The sequence below is a fragment of the Crocuta crocuta genome, unplaced genomic scaffold (genome assembly GCF_008692635.1).
Source record: "Crocuta crocuta isolate KB4526 unplaced genomic scaffold, BGI_CrCroc_1.0 scaffold101, whole genome shotgun sequence".
NCBI lineage: Eukaryota > Metazoa > Chordata > Mammalia > Carnivora > Hyaenidae > Crocuta > Crocuta crocuta.
The window spans coordinates 112,797-120,381 of NW_027527956.1; positions in this window are offsets into that span (position 1 = coordinate 112,797).

Here is a 7,585-nt window from a genome sequence, read left to right on the forward strand (position 1 = left end):
ATAAAGGTGTAGACTGGTTAAAAATAAAATCTAGAAAGAGAAATGAATGGCTCTCAGACTGTTATGTATTAAATGCTTACCATTTCCCTGGCCCCGAGCTAAGGAATTCAACTGTACTTCTCAAACCAACCTATTTATAGAGATCAAAGTAAGACGATGGTGGCGTGACTGTGAAGTCACACAAGAGATCAGATAAGTGAATTCAGGTAAAAGAGGGGTAGCAAACACTCCTTTGCTGTGGTGCACATCGCTCTTACTCCACTCAGTTGTTTGGGAGATTTGATTGATGCAAAAACCATACCATAGAAAGAGCGCAATTACCCTCCATCCTTATTTTCTATCCCTTTGGAGGAAATGCAGAATCAACACCAGGTAGAATCACTGGCAGGATCTCTCTCAAGATGCTACTTTCATCTGACATTGTGAGTCATAACACTTTGCATTTTTTAGAGCAATTTATCATTTTAGCATATTCTGCAGTTAGTTAATTTCACAATGCCTCAAAGATGTAGTTGCTGGTATTTTCACTTCCTTTTTTTCTCCTAAGTATTGAAAGGGCATTTCCCTCACATAGGGTTTCTGCCACATCATTCTAATCTAAGAAAGTAATTCTCTTTGGGTTTTCCTTTTTTTTGTGTGTGTGAACTCTACTCACTTTTATCTTCTATTTGTGTTGCTTTCAACTTGATTTAAAATTTTAAATATTAAGGAACACCTGAGTGGCTCAGTCAGTTAAGCATCCAACTCTAGCTCAGGTCATGATCTTACTGTTCATGAGTTCAAGCCCTGCATCAGGCTCTGTGCTGACAGCTCAGAGCCTGAAGCCTGCTTCAGGTTCTGTGTCTCACTCTTTCTCTGTCCCTTCCCCACTCATGCTCTGTCTCTCTGTCTCTCTCTCTCTCTCAAAAATAAACATTAAAAAATTAAATTTTAAATATTAAATCATGCTTATTCAGAAAAGCCTCTTTCTCCACATGAAAATCAACACTCATCACAATACCACCATACCAGAAGCAATGAGACAAATGTAGACTAATAGGGCTACATAATTTGAAAATAAGAAATCTTCATATAGCAATAAACATCATAAAGTCAAAAGTTAGATGATAGACTGGTAAAATCATGAGATAACTTTATGTGACATTGTCGGTTCAATATTTTACACAGGTACGGTGACTTATGGTTTGAACATAATTACATAATTTCCATTCAAATTCATGTCTTTTGACCCTCAACTAACAGAGGACTCTGGAAGACAATTTGTTGTATTAGATAGAGCATGAGCTTTGGAGCTAGAAACACCTAATTCAGATGTCAACTCTGTGTGACATAACGTAAACCAATTAATGTTTCAGTGGCTCACTTTCTATACTTGTGAAATTAAGCCATTACTCTCTGCTTCTTATATTTTAATATAATGTGAGTGGTATCATTTACATGTGGAATGTCAAAAAAAAAAGGTCAAACTCACAGAAAAGAGGAAAAAAGTGATTGCCAGGAGCTGAGGGGTGGAGGGAATAGAGAAAGGTGAATCAAAGAAGTACACACTTTCAGCTGTAAGATGAATAAAATCTGAGGCTCTCATGTAAAACATGGTGACTCTAGTTAACAACGCTGTAGTGTATAATTGAAATTTGGTAAGAGGGTAGACCTTAAATGTTCTCAACAAAATCCAAACAAAGGAAACAGGTAATTATGTGAGGTGATGAATGTGTTAATTAACTCAATGAGGGAAATCCTGACCCAATGTTTACATATATCAAATCATCACATTGTGCACTTAGATATCTTACAATTTTATTTGTCATTTATACCTCAATAAACTTGGGAAAGTGAAATAAATAAAATAAATAAATAAATTTAAGCATCAGAAAGAATGATAACAGTAGGAACTTTAAAAATATCACTGATGTTAAAATGAATGAGTTATTATTTTTGCTATTACTAATAGTAGTAAAACTAACTGTTCAATCCTAGAAATTGCCAAAATCCTCTGTTATGACTCTGGTGAATTGATAAAGACATCCAGTTGCAGTTTCTTTTGGCTGTATTTGTGTGACTATGTGACAAAAGGTATTCATATTCTCTTCCTTTTCCTGGGAAAATAACCACAGACCCACAGTGAAATCCCACTGGTATTATCTCTTGTGTCATTTGGAATGTAAAGCAGATAGTGTCACTCACATTCAAACCAAAACCAAAACCAAGTTGATTGCTAAACAAAGGGGAATTTAAACAAGCCATTTGCTTATTTCATTCACTCTCAGTTCCTATATGCAACTGCATTTTGAGAAGGATTATAGATGATACCTACCATACTTAAAAGCAAGAGATAGAATTGATCAGTACTTGGCTCCTCTAAGAGGGCAAATAATTTCATGATAATGTCAAGAGTTTCAGGCCCTATACAGAGATTACCCGCCACAACTCCCCCCATAACAGTAGCCTGGCAGGAAAGTCATGTGGTGAAATCAGGAGCCCCTAGTACTTCACAACCTGACAGTGTTTGGAGACAAGTTCTTTGCAGAGGTAATTAAGCTAAAATGAGGTCACTAGGATGGCTTCCAACCCAATATAACTAGTGTCCTTATAAGAGTAGGAATATTTAGACAAAGGTATATAGACAGAAGGAAGATGATGAAGATGAAGACACAAAGAAAAGATGGCCATCTACAAGCCAATGAGGGAGGCTGAAGAAGCCTTCTTTCCTGGTCCCCAGAAGGAACTAAACCTTCCTGACATGTCGATCTCAGACTTCTGGCCTCCAGAACTGTGAAACAATAGATGTATGCCATTTAAGCCACCCAGTCTGTGGTACTTACAAACTCCTACAAGGGCTGAAACACATCTTTGTCCAAATGGCATTAGCTAACCAGCATAATTAATGCCTGGAACCTTGACTGGGGTCGCATCCACATGAAAGACACAAGTATATATTTCCGTAGGAGTAACAAGGTATGGGAAAATTACATAATTTTAAAGGGTAGATGCAGATGTAGAAACACAAAAAGAAACCAGTTAGTGACGAAACACGTTATGAATATTTCCTACACTGCAGCTATGTATTTTCCAGGAAACTTCAGGAGATTTTACTACCTTCACACTAAAAAATAGAGTTTAGTTACTGCATGTGTCAAAAGAAGGATTCCATCTCATGCCATTTCAAAACGGAACGTTCAACAAATTGTAACTAAAATGAAATGGTACAAATACATATTTACTTCTATAATTGCCCTTGAATTTATTATTTATTTCAGAAGCTTTCAGTTAAGATTGGAGTGAGTCACCTAAAATATAGAATAGAATGGACTACAGTTGTATGCCTTTCCCCAGTAAAAGAATATGTATTAAGGAAAAGCAATTGTTTGATGATGTGTGGGACACAACCAGATCTATTTGTATTCTGCCCTTTGAAATAGTCCTTGTATATACATATTTTTATGCCATACAGCTCAAGGGCTGGTGATTATCTCTTTAAAGAAACTGCTAACCATTTCAGGAAATTGTTGAATATAATATCTGAAAATGATTTCAGAGTGTGAAAACATTTTATACACTTTGCAAATCAAATGCATTTGGCTGGAAGGGACTAGTTTATGTTACTGGCTCGATTTTGCATGTTTTTAATACTTAAGAGTTAGATGGTTTAATCTTTGGTTTCTTTAATAAAATGCAGGTGCAATTACACTGATACACCTCAGTAAGCATCCTCCCTTAACATAATCTCAGTTTTCAGGTTTGCCTCATGATGTGACATTTTCTGCTGATGGCAGAATAGTAAGCAAACGAATGGGTCTTTTTCTATAGATTTTTTATGCTTTCAGTCACACCTAGAGTTAAGGAACATAAAAAGTTCACTCAGAGTTGATCCAAAAAGAAAAGGAAACAGTAAAATTGCAAGCAAAAATCTCTTTAAAAACTTGGGCTTGAAGCCAGTTTTAAGAGTAACAGCCTAATTAGTTTCTTTTGCTAACAAGGGAAAATGGGAAGAAGAGAAAACAGACATGCACAGCCATTAGCATGGGGTCATTACTTCTCTAGACCAGCACCCTAGTGACTTGGTGGACCTCATCACATCCCTATAAGGTATGACCTTGGGTCTGGACCCTATTTGCCTATAACTTATATTACTTAAAACTACATTGTTCCAAGGGGTACATGGGAAATTTCTATACCATCCTGAAATGTTGCTGTGAACCTAAAACTGCTCTAAAAAGTTAAGTCTTAACAAAATTTTGTTCCACTTTGCAAAAGTCAGTTAAGAGAATGAAAAGACAAGTCATAGCCTGGAAGAAAATGTTTGCAAAGCACACATATAATAAAGGACTAGTATCTAAACTATACAAAGAATTCTTCAAAATCAACAACAGGAAAATGAACGATCCAATTGAAAAATGAACAAAAGATTTGAGCAGACACCTTTTACCAGAGCAAATATACAGATGATGAAGAATCAAACCAGCGCCATGACCAGCTTCAGGAGGCCCCAGAAATTAAGAGGCCCAAATTTCTGAGGCATGACTCAGCAGGCTTAAACAACCGCCATTCCCCCTGCGGGAACCAATCACTGGGGGTTGGGAAGCACCGGTCGTTCCCGCTGCTTCTCAGGCCCTCCTAGTTTTAAACTCACCAATCCCTCTGCGCTGCACCGGCCTCCGCCGCCACCCTGTCCTATCACATTGCAGTTTCTGCCTATCGCCCCTTTCCCGCCCTGTCTGAAATAAAAACCTTACCCCTCCATTGTTCGGGGCTCTCAGCACGGATCCACTGCGTTGGTGAGGTCTGGGAGCCCGAGCTTAAGCCCGAATAAACGCCCTTTGCTTTTGCATACGTGACTCAGACTCCTTGGTGGTCTTGGGATTTGGGGGAGATCGCGATGTGGGCATAGCAATGACAAATAAGCATATTAAAAGATCCTCAATATCCTGTGTCTTTAGGAAAGTACATATTAAAACAGCAATACGATACTGCGACACATCTATTAGAATAGCTAACACCTGAAGTCTTGAAAATCCCCAGTGGTGGGATGCCTGGGTGGCTCAGTAGGTTGAGAGTCTGACTTCAGCTCAGATCATGATCTCACAGCTCACGAGTTCGAGCCCTGCGGCAGGCTCTGTGCTGACAGCTTGGAGCCTGGAGCATGCCTCAGATTCTGTGTCTCCCCCTCTCTCTGCCCCTCCATGCCAATGCTCTGTCTCTCTTTGTTTCTCAATTATAAATAAACACACACACACACAAAATACCCAATGGTGATAAGGCTGTGGAACAACAGGAGCTTGCATTCATTGCTTCTGGGGAAGGAACATGGAACAGCCACTTTGGAAGACAGTTTGATGCTTTCTTATGGAAATGCACATCATCTTACCATACAATACAGCAGTTGTACTACTTGGTTTACCCAAATTGGTTGAAAACTTATGTCCATGCAAAAACCACACTGATATTTTACAGCAATTTTCTTCATATTTGCCAAAATATGAAAGCAACCAAGTTGTCCTTCAATAGGGAAATGGATAAACAAGCTGGCACATCCAGATAACAGGATAACAGGATATTATTTAGCAATAAAAAGAAATGAGCTATGGAAAAAACACGGAGGAGCACTATATGCACACAGCTAAATGAAAGAGGCCAAATGGAAAGGCTACATACTAAATGGTTCCAAATATATGACATTCTGGAAAATGCACAACTATGGAGACAGTAAAAAAAAAAATCAGTGGTTTCCAAGGATTCAGGGATAGAGAGGTATTAATACATTGAAAATGGGGAATTTTTAGGACAGTAAAACTACTCTGTATGATACAGTAATGGTGGACACATGTAGTACATTTGTAAAAACCTAACAAAGTGCACAACATAAAAAGTGAATCTTAATGTAAACTGTGGTTGTAATAAGGTATCAGTTTTGGCCCTTCCATCCTCACAAATGTGCTACACTAATGCAAGATGTTAACAATAGGAAAACTGTACTATGGTGTCGGGGAGAAGGGGTCTGTGGACACTGTCTTCACTTTTTGTTTAATTTCTCTGTAAATATAAAATTTCTCACAAAATAAAGCCTATTGATTTTTAAAAACTACACGATACTACAACACATTGAAAGAAATACTTCCCAAGATTGGGACTAAGAGCAAAGGTCATGTTCTTTGTGGGAATCAAGTAATGCCAAGTGGGTTTTGTGTCTCGTTTCTACCCGCTTTTATTTAGTGGGCCTCAGCCATCGTGGCATTCAGAAATGAAGTATATCTTGTTTTCCAGCTGCTTTCACAATTTCCAGGCTCTAGAGAACCATGGGGAACAACTATTCTAATAAAATATATACACAAAGATACAGTGTTATCAGTTGTGCTTAATGTTTTATGAGCAGTGAGCAAAGAAAAAAATAATTTTACATCAACTCCTACATAGTTCTTACTGGTTTGGACATTGATGAACTTTTAGGTGCTGGGGGTGCACGTATGTCCCATGTCCTTCGGAAACTTCCCATTATGCACTTTTACCATTTCTTCACTTTTTCTTTTCTGTGACTTGCTTTTTTTCATATTTTCTTTAGCAAAACTTGAATTCAGTTAAACTCAGCAGGCACTACTTAAGCATCTACCATACACAAGACTCTACTTTGGGCATTCGATGTGATACAAAAGCACACAAATATATCTATCCTCACATAGACTGCAAGTGTGCAGGAAGGCAATGACAGATATCATCTAACATATAACAAATAATATAGATTCTCCCACTTACCATTTAGGGATAAAACCAAATGCTATGACAGCAAATGTGTGTGTATTATATAACTAATGAGTGAGAAGGAATCACTGAGTAGGTGGATCAGAAACTGGGAAAAATGTTTCAATAAAATAGTTAATGGAAGGTAGGTAATTTGCTTATTGTTTTTTTGTTTATTACTTATTATGCATGAGTAAATTTACATCTTTGCTGAGAATTAAGCATGGACTGTGTGTGTGTGTGTGTGTGCACGTGCACGTTGTGTCTCCTTCTCTTTCTGCCCCTCCCCTGCTTGCACTTTGTCTCTCTCTCTGAAAAATAAATAAATATTTTAAAAAATTTTTTGAAAAGTTCTACAATTTCTTCTCAGTATCAGTTTGGTCACATTCCACGGTTCTTTCTTTTATTTGAGAGGAGAATGTGGGGAGGGGCAGAGAGAGAGAGAGAGAGAGAGAGAGAATCCCAAGCAGGCTTCACATTCAGCTGAGGGCCTGAAGTGGGGCTCGCTCCTACCACCCTGAGATTATGACTTCAGCTGAAATCAAGACTCAGATGCTCAAGTGACTGAGCTACCCAGGCACCCCATCCATAGTTCTTAACTTATAGCCCTATCACTGTATAGCTCAGAGTTTTGAATTTGAAGAACTGTATGAAACGGCATTAAAAAAATGCATTTGAAATATAATGCATAGGCTTTTTCATTATTTATTTGTTGTTGATTTTAAATTGACTTTATAGTAGTCCGAGAAAAGTGATTTGCATCTTTTTTCTTGAGAAGTTAATGAGGTAGTCTTTGTGACTTAACACAGGGCCAATTTCTGTGATTCTTCATCTTTAAAAAAAAAAAAATATC